The sequence below is a fragment of the Bos taurus genome, chromosome 15, assembly GCF_002263795.3.
Source record: "Bos taurus isolate L1 Dominette 01449 registration number 42190680 breed Hereford chromosome 15, ARS-UCD2.0, whole genome shotgun sequence".
NCBI lineage: Eukaryota > Metazoa > Chordata > Mammalia > Artiodactyla > Bovidae > Bos > Bos taurus.
In genome coordinates this window covers 14070822-14087042 of record NC_037342.1, presented here as the reverse complement: position 1 = coordinate 14087042, position 16221 = coordinate 14070822, and the positions used below count along the sequence as shown (strand labels likewise).

Here is a 16221-nt window from a genome sequence, read left to right as displayed (position 1 = left end):
CAGGTTCGATCCCTGGGTCAGGAAAATCCCCTAGAGACGGAAATGGCAACCCACTCCAGTATTCTTGCCTGGAAAATCCCATGGATGTAGGAGCCTGGCAGCATACAGGCCATGGGATCTCAAAGAGTTGGACAAGACTGAGCAATTAACAGTTTTATATCCCTGCATCCATGCATAAAACCAACCTTGGGTCGTGTAACACCGTAGTGTTTATTTATTGAAAACAAAAATGTGTATAAGTTGACCTGTGCAATTCAAACCCATGTTATTCAGAGGTCAACTGTACTTCACTGCAGGCAATGTAACTGGATAAATCTTGGATTGATCCTTCACCAGCAACATGTTTTCAATTAATCACCAGCACATACACTAACTCTCAACTGGGATGCTTGCACAAACATCCTCTGTACAGGTTCACGTTGATAAACAGAATCGGCTGCCAACAGCCTCTGCAGCTTTTATCTACATATTATAGCTTTTGCTTTCCTTTAGAACTTCTAGAGCTGCCTCTTATCAGTGCTTATCCTGACTTTGTAAATGAACACTTAGGAAAACATCTCAGAAGTTTCTGAGACCACCCAACAACAAAGTCTTTTCAGTATGGGTTGTAAACGAGATTCAGTATCCTGGTTCAGTGCCATTTAACCAACTCTTACCAGTACCTGCTGGGTGCTGGGCACTGCAGACAGAAAGATGAAGGGACCCATTCTAATGGGATATCATTCTAATGAAGGGCAGGGCAGAGAGGCACGTGAACAGTAGTTATAATTCAGGATTACATGTGACAAGACAGCCATATGCAGGGAGGGATGCAGGGAGCAGAGAGGGTACTTTAGCCTAGTCTACACGCTCCTGGTAAGACATTCTGGAGGAGGCGTCAGGTTGAAGTGACTTCACTTTCTGCGTCCATGAAGCCCCACAATTTGTAACACTGGCCTCCAGGCCCTCAATTTACTCTGCCAGGGGCATGTGGCTCCTAATGCTCTGCTTTCTCTTGGGTACAGCCATGCAGAGAATGCTTCTCTGCTTCTTCAGAAGGTAAATCTCACCCATTAGGCTTTCCTGGTGCCCAAGCCTTGAGAAAGGTGTCTGTCTAAACTTGGAGTCTAGTTGGTGGATTAAGTCTCCCACCGTAGTCCTTTTTTTTTTTTTTTAATTAAAAATGGTGATGTTTTCTACTGTATCACAACTTAATGTTCTGTAGTAACCTATACGGGAAAAGAATCTGAAAAAAATGTGTATATGTATATGTGTAACTGAATCTTTGCTGTACACCTGAAACTAACACAACATTGTAGATCAACTATGAAAGTGAAAGTGTTAGTTGCTCAGTTGTGTTTGACACTTTTGTGACCCCATGTACTATATGTAGCCTATCAGGCTCCTCTGTCCATGGAATTCTCCAGGCAAAAGAACACTGGAGTTGATAGCCATTCCCTTCTCCAGGGAGCAAACCTGGGTATCTTGCATTGCTGGCAGATTCTTTACTGCCTAAGGCACCTATTCTCCAATATACAATAAAAATCAAATTAGAAGAAGAATGATGATGCTTCTCAATTTGTTTGGGACTCGGTGGGACAGAGGAATGCTGTAGCTTGTCTCCCTCAGAAACTCCAGCAGAGATTAGTAGCCGAGTTGAGTCAGAAAGGCTGATCAGGGGACTTCCCTGGTGGTCCAGTTGTTAAGAGTCCGCCCTCCAATGCAGGGCATGTGGGTTCGATCCCTGGTCAGGGAACTAAGATCTCACGTGCTGTGGGGCAACTAAGCCCGTGCACTGCAGCGAAGAACCCGCCAGCCAGCACAGCCAAAAATGAAAATAGGTAAAATAAATAAATATTAAAAGAAGAAGAAGAGGAAGAAAAGGTGAAGGAAGAAAGGTCCTGGGAATGCTGGTGGGGCTCAGAACGATCTAAGTTCCATCTGCCTTCTTGCTGGTTATGGTTCTTCAAAAGGCCCTTTAGGGCAGGGTCAGACTGTCTATTAGGAGACCTCATGCATTTCTCTACGTCTCATTTGCCTCCAAACCATACCACGCACTAGACAAGGCTGTAACAATTCACTAAGAAAACCTAGGAGGAAAATCTTGGGCTCAGCAGAATGGCCTGGTCCCATATTCAGTCATTACCTCCGCGTCACTTAGAACAGGGCTTTGTGCTGTAAGAAAGCCTGGGAGGCATCGTCACTTCTTTAGATAAAGGGCGACAGAAGGAAACTTCCCTGCCCTGCCCCCTCCTGCTTTCGAGAAAGCAGAGATCAGTGAGCTAACTCATGATCTAAACATATCCAGCCCACACGGCCCGGGCAAAATAATTGCAGCCCGAACAATGGCTCCTGGCTGATGTAGGTCTCAGACGTAAGGGCGGTGTGGCCTCTTTGGATTGAGTACTATCAAGTATTACAAGAGGAAACATAAAAGAAAACACAGCACATAAACAAGCTCCCTGGATCACTGACATAACGAGCTCTTTCACTTTGCTTGGTAAACCCCACAGAGCACAAGGGTTCTGCTGACCACCCCCCGCCGCTTCCTATTTCCAGCTCATCGAAGAACTGGCCCTCCGCCTGCCTGCAGACAGGAAGTGCTCCTGGTTTGCTGACACGCTTCGCCTCCGTCACCCAGGGCCTCCATCTGTCCACATGGTCAGATCTCTTCCCTGACCAGGTAGAGGAGCCCCTTTTCTTCTGAGTCCTTCTGCTCGCATCTCTCCCTCAACCCCCTGCGTGGCCTGAAGATGGCTCACACTGGCTCCGGGCCCAGACAGCCTCCTCCCCCCTCCACCCACCACACAACAAAGGTTCGTTAAATTAGTCACTTGGACTTTCCAGAGTGAAGCTGAAGGTCACTTGCTGTAACTGTCAGCCGGCGAAGAGGCCTCTCTGGGGGACGTTTTGGAGCCACTGTTTCCTTGTTGGACGCTTGCTCTCGCGGCCATGTTGCTGCCCCCAGACAGCGCATGCGCGCAACGGCCCTCCAGCGAGCAGGCAAGAGCGCCCGCCCTCCCGATACCCAGAGCTCCTCTGTGGCGGCTCAGGCTCCCATCCCTGACAGGCCAAGTCAGTTGCCTAAGCAGCTTTTTGTGCTTCATTTTTTCTAACTTGAAAAACAAGGATACTTAACTTCAGCACAGGGTGACCTGAGGACATACTAACCAGTTTCTGAAAACCATCTAAAGAGTTTGACCAGAGGAGGTAAAGAACGGTCCCTGTTCATCCAGAAGCACTGAGATTAAATAACTACAACAACAACTCTCCCTACTTCGTTGGGGCTGAAAAACAAATTACTGCTGAAAGCAAACCGGTGTCCCTTTATATAATGTTTCATCTCCAAGTTAAAACTTCAGTATTATGAGGCAATAAAAACAAAACACAACGGAATCCTAAACTCAGTGTTCTCTTGGCCCCGTGTCTCACTTGCACTGGTGGGTGGACTCTGTAATTACACTGGTTGAGAAGTACCCAGCCACGTCTCACTCGGGCGGCCACAGCAGACTCCGCACTGTATTAACAACAGCAGTCATTGGAGAGAGCCATTCCAATGGCTTCCCTGGCAGCATTGTTACGATGCAGCAGAGGAAGAAAGTGCCAGAAAGCCAGACACTACAAGAAGAGACTGATAAACATTCTGTGCTTTGTATGTCTCTCAAAGCTGGCATTTGGAGAATGCAGTGAAGTTTCTAAACTCCAGAAGAAAAGATGTATGTAGGAATGGATCGGATCTAGACTACACAAGCTTCATTTCTGACAGGGAGTGGTTGCTGGTTGACAGAGGGGCTGTCCCACTTGATATTTCAATGTACAAAGTGAAAGACTTTCCCTAAAACATCTTGACACAAACATCATGGAGCTTTGTCCATGAAATCACAGAAAATACAGAAAACATTGTTTATCCATCTGTGTCTAGAGTAGGAAATGGCAACCCACTCTAGTATTCTTGCTGGGAAAATCCCATGGACAGAGGAGCCTGGCAAACTACAGTCTGTAGGGCTGTAAAGAGTCGGACACAACTGAGTGACTGAGTACACACACATATCTAACCACTAGTGGTCTTTGGAACAATGGCAGATACTACAGCAGGAAAGTAATTTTAATCATGAACATGGGGACTTTGGCAGATTCTCATCAGCCTTCTGTTGAACTAAATGCTAGCTCTTCTACCACCACTGGTTAGTCAACTAACAAGAATGACATGCAGGAGGCACGAAAATCATATCTTTTAAGTTGTCTCTTGCTATATAAAATTGGACTCTTGCAAGTAGCCAAGGAAATGACAACCCACTCCAGTATTCTTGCCTGGAAAATCCCATGATGGAGGAGCCTGGCAGGCTACAGTCCGTGGGGTCACAAAGAGTCAAACACGACTGAGTGACTTCACTTTCTAAGTAACCAAATAATTTTACTTATCTATCCACCCTTATGGAAGAAAGTGAAGAGGAACTAAAAAGCCTCTTGATGAAAGTGAAAGTGGAGAGTGAAAAAGTTGGCTTAAAGCTCAACATTCAGAAAACGAAGATCACGGCATCTGGTCCCATCACTTCATGGGAAATAGATGGGGAAACAGTGGAAACAGTGTCAGACTTTATTTTTTGGGGCTCCAAAATCACTGCAGATGGTGACTGCAGCCATGAAATTAAAAGACGCTTACTCCTTGGAAGGAAAGTTATGACCAACCTAGATAGCATATTCAAAAGCAGAGACATTACTTTGCCAACAAAGGTCCGTCTAGTCAAGGCTATGGTTTTTCCTGTGGTCATGTATGGATGTGAGAGTTGGACTGTGCAGAAGGCTGAGCGCCGAAGAATTGATGCTTTTGAAGTGTGGTGTTGGAGAAGACTCTTGAGAGTCCCTTGGACTGCAAGGAGATCCAACCAGTCCATTCTGAAGGAGATCAGCCCTGGGATTTCTTTGGGAGGAATGATGCTAAAGCTGAAACTCCAGTACTTTGGCCACCTCATGCAAAGAGTTGACTCATTGGAAAAGACTCTGATGCTGGGAGGGATTGGGGGCAGGAGGAGAAGGGGACGACAAAGGATGAGATAGCTGGATGGCATCACTGATTTGATGGACGTGAGTCTCAGTGAACTCCGGGAGTTGGTGATGGACAGGGAGGCCTGGCGTGCTGCGATTCATGGGGTCGCAAAGAATTGGACACAACTGAGCTACTGAACTGAACTGATACTTATGATCTTTCATTAACGTAGATAAGTAGATATAAAGCTCACATATGTGGTTCACAAACATTTCAAAGAATCCAAATAAAGAAAATTCTTAAAGTCTATGTATTTGCTGTTTATATCACCTCTGTGGGTAATAACTTCTGTAACCTTACTGCCTGATCATTTAAGATTGCATTTCGTTTTTTCTTTCCTTTCATTTTTAACCCCTTAAAGTACCTATTTCAGACTTCAAGAGGAGATCCCTGATTCTTGTATTCCATTCTGTTTTAATTCAGCTTAAGGAGAATTATCTATTGTGTTTCCAGGGCTGTGGTTTTAGTGTTCAAACAAAGTATAAATCACATTTCCTGTTCTCAAGGTATTTCAAGTCCTGTAGGGAAGGCAAGGCTAAACACAAAACATGTTTTTCTGAGAGGGTACGATTACTGCTAAAATGAATTATATGGATAAGAGGTGCTACAGAGTCACATAGACTCCAAGGTTTGGTGAACACTTATAGTTTATTTACAAAAGAAGAGAGTCTCAATTCTCATAGTCGGTTGACATGTGTTGGTTTCCCTAACATGGTGGACCACCCAGTTGTCCTCTGGCTTTGTTTTGTCGGTCCTGGGGTGACCAGGCCCACACATGGAGACAGGCTCTGAAAGCAAGATGCTGCCCAGGTTGACCATCTGTCTAGGTTTTACTGTGTGACACGGGGGATGTCCGGAGTGATCGAGAATGCTCTCAAAGGTCAGCACACAATGAGCTGCTTGGGAAAGTGTCCAGAGCTGGCAGGATTCTCCACTCCTCAAACCTCTGCAAAGTCTGATGCTAGGTAAAGAAGAGAGTCTTGAAATCAGAGCAGATTTCTTTTGTGGGGTGAAGGCTGTAATTGGCAAGTCCTAATTTACGTATGAAGCCTATTTTTTAATTTCACAGAGGAGCTGTCACGAGGTTCAAGCTAGAATGATCAGGAGTGAGACGACCCTGCAGGGAATAAGCCAAGGGCATTGCTCTTCCATGATCCTCCAGCTCTTGTTAAAATTCTCATTTAGAACACATATCATTCAAATGCCCAGGTAGATGGAATTTGTTAAGAGGATATGGGTAAGCCTTTTTCTCAGCCTTACCTTTTGGGAACGGAAATAAGATTTGCTGTGTTAGCAAAATAAAGCCTTCTTTGGGGGAAAAAGTCAACAGTAGAGGGAAAATGTGAAAATTCCCAAAGTTGTGCCTTTGAGCCTTCCTAATTAACACAAGAGCACAGCTCTCCTTCTGTTTCCTGTTGACTAGTGGGCAAAGGGAGGCTGCTCTTCCTTATGATCCACAGATGTGAAAAATATTGATTTGTAAGAATCCCTGAGGCCCTAATGAAATTAATATGATTTTCATAAATACAAATTGTATCAGAACTGTTGTCATAGAAACTTGAGTGGGAAGAACAGAAAAGGCAGGAAAAAGTGGAGAAATTGGTGACCAGTTCTGGCTCAGAGTGTTATGGTCCCTTGAATCTTACTGCGAAGCAGTGATCTTTCTAAATGTAAACTTCATTAAAAGGTTTGCCATCCACACTTCATCCGCTTGCTGAAGTCCCTGTAGCAAGAAGTTCAATGCTTTTAAGTCAGCAGCCCTGAATTACCTACCCAGAATAATTTGCTGTCCGTCCCTTACCCCATCTCCTAGCAAGCCGAATTCAATTACCAGCCAAATTCCTAATCCAGTGTTTCTCAAACTTCAGTGAACAAAACAGATTGCTGGTCCCCACCCCTGGGGTAGTGCCTGAGAATCTGCATGGCTAATATATTCCCAGGTGATGATGGCCTGACACTGCTGGTCCAGGGACCACGTTTGAAAGAGCCACAGATCCATTGCCTCTACTCAGTATGCCCATTCCACTTTATGTAAAATAATACCACATTCTGAATTTATTTTAGTTAGTTGGCATGCCCTGCACTGTAGTGCTTATGGTCTTGAATTAGGAAACAGTATATGTTCTAATAAACTTTGTTACTCTCTTGCCTACTCAGAGGCTTTTTCACTATAGAAAGGGATCAATAAGAGTTTGTTATTAAATCAGGGGCAAACCAGGCAGAAATGACTTATCTTCAGAGCCTACAAAATCCCTGAGATGCTTTTGATTACAGAATGCACAGAGCTACTTACAGCAGGGGAGGAGCCCAGGCTTCTCCTGCTTCCATGGACCCTTCAGGAGGCCATGTACCTCTTCTTTCCCTTTACAAGTATTCCTGTCATTTGAGCTTGGTTGACATTAAGGGGTCAGAAAGCCCTGTACTTTTAATTTTAATTTTATATTGGAGTGCATTAATTTGCAATGTTGTGTTAGTTTCAGGTGTACAGCAAAGTGGTTCAGTTATACATATGTGTGTATAGTTGCCAGGTTGTGTCTGACTCTATTGCAACCCCATGGACTGTAGCCTGCCAGGCTCCTCTGTCCACGGGATCTCCCAGGCAAGAGTACTGGGGTGGGTTGCCATTTCCTTCTCCAATACATATACATGCACCCATTCTTTTTCAGATTTTTTTCTTATATAGGTCATTACAGAATACTGAGTAGAGTTCCCTGTTGGTTATCTATTTTATATATAGTGGTGTGTATATGTTTTTTTTAAAGTATTATTTTATTACAGCTTTATTGAGGTATATTTGACACATAATAAATTGCATACATTTAAAGCATACAGTTTGAGGAGTCCTGGTGTGTATATACAGTGAAAAAACCGCCACCACAATTAATAAAATGAAACCCTAACTTTCCTATACTTCTTTTTTTTTTAAATTTTATTTTATTTTTAAACTTTACATAATTGTATTAGTTTTGCCAAATATCAAAATGAATCCACCACAGGTATAGAGTGGTGTGTATATGTTAATCCAAAACTCTTAATTTATCCCTCCCACCCTCCCCAACCTTTCCCTTTTGGTAACCATAAACTTGTTTTCTATGTCTGAGTCTGCTTTGTAAATAACTTAGTTTGTACTATCTTTTTTAGATTCCATGTATAAGTGATGTCATATGATATTTGTCTTTTCTCTGTCTTACTTCACTTGGTATGATAATCTCTAGGTCGATCCAAATGGACTTATTTTTTTCTTTTAATAGGAAATCCTGGTTTTGAACGCAACTGTAATACTTACAAACCCCATGGACTTTGGTAAGTTGATTGACTTAAGCTTCAATTTGCCCATTTCTAAGATGAAGTCTAATGATCCTTAATTTACAAATTTTTCTTAAGGATTAAATAGAATGATGCATAGAATCTGTGTAGCTCTGTTCCTGCAACCGTAGGGACTTGCTTATACAGCCTCTGTTATTTATCACAAACACAAATTTGGGGGGCAGTGTAGTTTGCTCTGCACCCTCCAGGGGTGACCCTTGGTGCCCACTTGCCTATAAATTACTCTACATGCTTGACAAACGGCTGCAGGATAACCTGCGAGTCACTGCACCTTTCTGTGAGTATCAGTGACCCCAATTTCGGCTGGGGGGATAAATCTTCTTCCATTTTAATAAAATTTCTCAAGCGTCAGTGGAAAGTAGAAATGTCACTGCAAGAAGCCTCTAGAAACTGCAGAGCTGAGAGTGGAGAGCATCCCTAAGGACTAGTCTCTGAGAAGATGCCTGTGTCTTGTGATGGGGAACATTTAGAAGCTGAAACAGTACGAATGTGGTGGGGAAAGCAAGGGAATTCAATCTCCTCGGCCTCCCCCACACAAATCAATCACCAAGGAAATAGGCATTTGAGGAAAAAGTTCCTTTAGAATGTATTTCTATTTGTATTTCTATTACCTCATCTCATAAATCTCATTCCTTCCTAGTATGATTCCCTGAGCAGAACAGCCTGGATCTCGTACAGTCTCTTAAAGGGCTCATTTTTGGACTCTGTAAGACAGACAAAGGAGTCTTGGAATCCATCAGATGGGACGGGGGCAGGTTAGAGGACCCATGAAGGGTCACGTCAGGCTGAGAAGGGATGATGGGAAGCTGACCCCCCAAGTAGTGTCAAGTTTCTGGAATTTTCTACTCCTCTGCTGAAGGAAAAATTCAAGGCACTACAAACATAATTAGAAGATCTGCACTGTAACTTTTAAGACTGTATTGTTTCACGTTCGGCATCCATATGTCTTGAATTTTAGTCAACAGGCACAGTGTCACATTTTATTCCTCTGTTTGAATGGCATCATTGTGTCCAGAAACTTCCCATAGTTTAGCTCCCAAATTGTATCACCCAGCTTTCCTCGTCTCCCAGATGATGAAAACTGGGGTAATTTTTGGTTTGGGAAATATAACCATTGCAATACACACCTTTCATTTTGCGAATGAGGAAAGTTGTATCTTACTACAGGTTGGTGTCAGCAACAGGGGACTGAAATCCAGTTTTTCTGACACTCAATGCATTACTCCCTTCTAATACACTATGCAGCCATCATAGTCATTTTAAGCTTTCAAAAGGCTTTTTCTTTAATTAAAGAAGCATTTTTAATCCTGACAATATACGTGTTGATCCTGACAATATACATGTATATATATATAATTTAACTTTATTAACTTTACATATATAAATATATATGTATAACATCATTGGGGGAATTCTCTTTACTTTATCAATCTTAATTTTTATTTTATTTTACCTTATTTTTGTGTGTATGATCAGCATATCCATGCAGAATCAGGCCAGAACTGTTTTTGCATCCATGAGAGGTTGATCAAATCAAGTGTTGGAATCTCTATTTGGCTTAAAACAAAGCATTTCATATGGCTAATAACATACTCAGAAGCCTTCTCCTCCAGGTCTAGCACCTTCTATGTTCCAAGGACGATACTAGGTATTACATATTAGAAATTAATAAAAAAGGTAGACCCTACCCTTTACAATTGAGCTTAAGCGACCCGAGGAAGGGTGTCTAGGAAGGGCTCTTAGGCTGTCTTGGATACCAAAAAACCCCCAAGGTCTGGTGCAGTTTAATTAAATGACCATCCTTCCCAATTAGCCATGAAAAACACTGCTTGTATAACTATGTCATTATCACTTCCTGCCTGGATTAGTGTAATCCATGATATGCAAGCCTTCTGTGCTCCAGCATTTCCTCTGGGGATTTGCAACTTTTGCAAAACCCCAGCTTTAGAATGCTGGCTAGAGCCAAAGCTTCATTACTCACATTACTCCTGTGCCAAGTGAGCTTCCCGTGCTTCCTTGACAGTGGAGCGCACACTGCGAACACTCTGCAGTTAGGAGGAGGAGCAGAGAGCGCTTCCCCAAACCTGGGGCTGTCTCGGCAGTTTAAGCACATACTTCCTGCACCCCAAGCAAAAGCTGGCAAGTGCCAGCCCCAGATGACATATGTGTTCATCTCCTGTTGCCTGTCAAGGAAAAGCTAGATCCCATAGAAATGATTCAGATCCTCACAGGGATCGACAGGGTTCTTTCTTCCAACTCTACAATTTTGTTTTTCTAGAACAGTTATTTCCTGAGGGATTTCCTCAGATAGGACAATTGTCTTTATCCTCATAATATCATTTTTTTTTCAATCAAAAACTCACATTTTTTTCAGAAATGAAAGAATACTACAGATCAATTAGAAATATTTCAAATGAGGAAACTGTTGCTGAGAAAAAAAGAGAGAGAACATACTTAGACAAGGTCACAGCGAGGATTAGAATCCAAGTCTCTTATCTGAAGAACTACTGGTGGGAAGGAGGGGATGTATGGCTGATTCATGCTGATTTACGGCAGAAACAAACACAATATTGTAAAGCAATTATTCTCCAATTAAAAAAAAAACAACAACTGCTGTGTCCTCTCTCATAAATAGTTCAGATTCCAGTGACCTGTGCTATATGGTCCACCTTCTCCCTCTACATTTATAGAGAGGGCCGTTTCTAACTATAAGCACTCCAGCTCCTCGGTACTGTAATGGAAAGGGTTCTGAATTCCAAACACCATTTCTCATTGATAATATTGCTCAAGTAAATATCTCAAAATAGATTTTCAGCACCAGAGCAGGAAGACACCCATGAAAGGAAGTCTCAGCTTCTGAAAAAAATACCACCAGGCTTTCGCAAATCCAAACTGTATGAAACAGATCAAAGAGCTTTACACTGCCTTCTGGTTATGGTCACTTTATCTCTGCGAATCTAGTCATAAAAGCGCCAAAATTCAGAGGTGGGAGGGACTTCAGAGATCATCTTGTCAACTCCTTCAGTTTAAAGGTGAAGACAGCGAGACCCAGAGAACACGAGAGACTTGTCTCAGGCGTAGAACTAGTTACAAGGAAACTGGTCTGTCTTTTCTCTGTCATGCTGTCCTATAACAAAAGGCCGAGGCCACCCGATATATTCAGTGGTTGTGCCAACAAAGCACTTGCTATTGAGCTCTTTACATGAAACTCCCAAGAACGCAGAAGATGCTCTTGATTTTTTTAGAGTGATACAGATTGTGACGAAGCCCCAAAGTGACCCTGTCCAAAGCAGAAGACCAGCACATGCCAACTTGGAACAATTCCTGGACACAACACAGAAAAAAACCACCATCCCACAACATAGGAAAAAGAAAGAAAGAAAGAAAGAAAATCACCCCGTCATGGTCTCAGAAGAAGTTGAGTCTGAAATCTGATGTTCACCATTCACCACATACCCTTTGATGTACGATGCTTAAGACAGCTATTGCGGCACTTTCATAACTAAAGCGAGTACAAAAAAAGTCAAGTTCTGCTTTAAAAACAGTAACACTCCCCACAGAACTGAGTAGGGGAGAAATTAACCCATCCTTTCTGTTTCTCTCTTCACTGAAGTTGGGCAATTTATTTCCTTAAATGTCTGGTGCTCAGAACTTTCAGGGGTAAGAACTTTGTAAAATAACAATTTTTACTAGAAAATTGCACATAATTATTATAGAAAATTTGAAAAAGACAGAAAGTCACCAAATAGATTAAAACCAAACCAAACCAAAACATCAAAAACCAAATAGATCTATATATTTACCATCTGTAGATAAATAGTTACTTAAAAAAAACTCTATTAATATTTTAGCTAGACATGCATACACATAGATATTTTTTCCAAGGAAACTGGCCTCACATCATTATATATTGTTTTGTAGCCTGTTTCTCCTTATTTTCACATTACAACTTATCAAAAACCTTTTTTTTTCCCAAGGAGTTATCAAACTTTACTGAACATGAGAATCACCTGGATGGCTTGTTAAGACAGAGTTCGAGTCCCAGTTCCAGTTTCTAATGTAGTACCTCTATGGTGAAAGTGAAAGTGAAGTCGCTCAGTCGTGTCCGACTCTTTGCCACCCCATGGACTGTAGCCTACCAGGCTCCTCTCTCCATGGGATTCTCCAGGCAAGAGTACTGGAGTGGGTTGCCATTTTCCTTCTACCTGTATGGTAGAGATCCATAATTGTCATTTCTAACAAGTTTCTAGAAGATATTGATGTGGCTGGTTGGGGAACACACTTGGAGGGCCATGGTTGTAGTACAATGTAACTTTTCTTTCTTTTTTAATTGAGGTTGTACGTAATTAGATTCTCACAACAGAGAACCAGCATCTCATTTTCTGATTTCCTTGAGCAACTCAGGATATTGTAATTTTTAAAACACCTTTACTAACTTGAAAGGAGAAAAACAGTACGGTATTGTTGATTTTATTTATATTCCTTTGACATCAGTTGAGGTTGAATGTTCCCCCCACACACATATTTATTTGGCATCAGTATTTATGATTTTGTGAATTGCTCTGCCTTAGGCAGGATATTTGTGTAGGTATCTCGCATAGCACAGACCATGAGGACATCGGCCATCTTAATGGACACAAGGAAAAATCCTATGTAAAATGTTATTTCCCCACAATTCTCCTTAAACACCAGCATTCACTTCTCTCTTTTACACACACACACACACACACACACACACACACACACACCTCAAATTGCGAAAGACTGCCGGGCTATGGGCAGTCCCAGGGAAACTTCCACTAACGTGGCAAAAACACACCAGCCTAAAAACCCCCAACTGAATTTGGTGAGTCAGGTCTACTACAAATAGCCAATCGAATTGAGGTAAAGGATCAGTGTTAAAATGTTTATGGAGTTAAATTTAAGAGAAGGTGGTTATCTTACCTAATAGGTTTTTCTCCTTGTTTTCTGCTCTGCTTTGGGGGAGGCTCATGGACTCAGCGGAGCCGTGGCTCCCATGCCAAGTAGAAACTGGAAGGAAGAAGGTCTGAGGAGAGAAATGTAACTGCTGATCTTTGAAAACTTTCCTTACTTGCCACCATGGAAGCCTTAAGGTCGAACACTAACAGCTAAACCTTTGGTGGAGGATTCTGCACTCTCAGGCTCTTTGGCATTCACTGGGAGAAATGGCATATATAGATTTTCACAGCTGAAGGAGAGCTGGTGCCCAAAGCATCCACTACCAAGCACTGTGTTCTAGGTTTCAGCTTTTAGTTTGGGGGCTTCCCAGGTGGCACTAGTGGTGAAGAATCTGCCTGCCAATGTGGGAGACTCAAGAGACACGGATTGTGTCCCTGGGTCGGGAAGATCCCTTAAGAAGGGAATAGCAACCAACCCCAGTATTCTTGCCTGGAAAATTCCATGGACAGTGGAACCTGGTGGGCTACAGTCCATGGGGTTGCAGAGAGTTGGACACAACTGATCACACACAAACTCACACCTAAATAGGCCAGAAAGCAAAAATACACACACACACACACAGAATTTTTAAGAATTTTCTTTTCCTAAAATTCTTCTGAATAAATAAATAGTGGACTCTTCCACTAGACCGGCATAATTTGAAGTTATCTTTCTCTGCTTTGTTTGCCGTACTGACTGCCCACCTCTTAAAAGCATAGTTTTATGAACACTTTCTTAGTCCTCTTCTCTTTCCCCTCAATACTTTCTTCCTAAGGATATTCTTTGCTCCCATGGCTTCAACTCCCATCCTGAGGCTGATGGCGCCAAACATCACATCTCATCGGCAAATGCACTCCTCCACCATCTCGATGAATGCCCTCTGGGAATTTAGTTTCACTGGAAAGATTGGAAAAGCTGACAGAAGATGCAAACCTCACCTGTTTAAAAGCAAACTCTTTAACTCTCTCCACCTCAAACTTTCCTTTTTATTTTATTTGTTTTAATCTTTATTTTATATTTTTATTTTCCTCATTTCAGTTAGTGGCATCCCCACTTACGTTAAAAATCACAAGTCTTATCTGGATATCCTGTATTCACTTAGTCTTTGAATCCTGCCTCCTCGGCCTCAAGCATATGTCTCTTGTTAGTCCCTCCCTGTCTACCCCCTGCCCTTAGGCGTTAGCTCAGACTTTTCTAGTCTCGGACCCTCACCACTTCACCCCTCCTGGCCGGCCTTCCGCCTAGTACACTTCACTCCAATTCACTTTCTGCCTTCAAAATGGCCTCAAGAGGTGCCTTCCTGTTAAAGGAATCTGATCACCTCACTCCCTGGCCCAAAGATGGCTGCCCAGAGGACTAATCTAAATTCTTCCGTGTGGCATCAAAGACTTTCCACTCCCACCTCCTCTTCCTCCCTCCTCACTTCACTCCACCAAGCCTCCCTGGCATGCTTTCCTCTAGTCACATGGAATCTCTGTTCCCAGAACAAGAGCCATTTTTAACCATTCACTCCTCTGGGTTGTGCGCACTCTTCTTCCTGTTATTTGTCACAAAATTTCCTCCTTATCCTTCAGTGCCCTTTGAAATGAACCACCTCATTCATTGATTCATTCACTCATTCAACATAATTATTTTTAGCATCTAATAATTGCAAAAAAAAAAAAAAAAATTGTGCTAAAGGAAGCCAAACAAACAGGATCCCTGTTTGCGGGGAAGTATGAATTCTTCTTGAAGACTTTCTTGACACTTTGGGCAGTTAATGATTTCCTCTTTACCTGCATAGCATTCTGGTCATACCACTATGATGGCAGTTGTGTGTGTATTAGTCAGTCAGTCCTGTCCGACTCTTTTTGACCCCATGGACTGTAGCTTGCCAGGCTCCTCTGTCCATGGAATTCTCCAGGCAAGAATACTGGAGTGGGTTGCCATTTTCTCCTCCAGGGATGATGGCAGTTAATAAACCATAATGTAATTAAGTCTGGATTCCTGATTAGACTCTGAGCTCCTTGGATAAGGGGTGAAAGGCCTGCATTGATGATGCAGACTCACTCATCTTTATACTTGAGGAGGCTCTTCAGTGGAGTGGTTAAGGTCATGAGTTCTTAGACAACTACTTGGATTTAGATTCTGCTTCAACCATGTACAAGCTCTGTAGCTTTAGACAATTTAAAAAATCTCTCTGTGCTTTGGTTTGTTCCTCTGTTAAATGAACATAATAGTAGTACTCCATAGTGTTGTAAGGATTAAAGGAGTTAAAATATGAAAGCAATTACATAGAATATGGTAGGTACTCCATTTCTATTAATTCTATTAGGCTGCTAGTGATAGAAAGCCCTTCATAAAAGCTGACTTAATGAGTGGATGGATATTATTAAAGTATGATAAGATTTATCTATTTATCTACATTACTCTAAGATTATATCACCTTATTCACAGGTATGAGAATGGTCAGGCCAGATGTAACAACCCACAGCCTAGGGCAGTGATTTTCAAGCTTTAGCATGTTTTAAAATCTCCTAAAGAACCTATTGGGGTTTCCCTGGTAGCTCAGCAGTAAAGAATCCGCCTGCAATGCAGTAGCTGCAGGAGATGTGGGTTCGATCTCTGGGTTGGGAAGATCCCTGGGAGGAGGGCGTGGCAACCCATCCAGTATCTCACCTGGAGAGTCCCATGGACAGAAGTCTGGTGGGCTACAGTCCATAGCATCAAAAAATGGACATGACAGAAATGACTTAGCATGCATGCAAGGAGCCAATTGAAATTCATATTTCTGTCCCCTTTCTGACATATTTTGTAGTCCGTCTGAGAATCTGCATTTGTAATAGCACTGTTTGGATGGATGATCCTTGGGCCACACTTTGAGAACCACTAGCCCTGGCTGGTACCTCAGACTCTTTCACCTGCTGCTA

General features: G+C 42.4%; 1 protein-coding gene across 2 annotated transcripts in view; it reads right to left on the bottom strand.

Moving 5' to 3' along the window:
- Positions 1–16221, bottom strand: part of MAML2 (mastermind like transcriptional coactivator 2) — a 402023-nt gene that overhangs the window by 203017 nt on the left and 182785 nt on the right. The window contains exon 1 of one of the 2 annotated variants that reach the window (XM_024975283.2): positions 1–16221. This exon is cut by the window's left edge and continues 68192 nt beyond it. The gene's annotated coding sequence lies outside the window, so the exon portion shown is untranslated. 2 annotated transcript variants of the gene reach the window in all.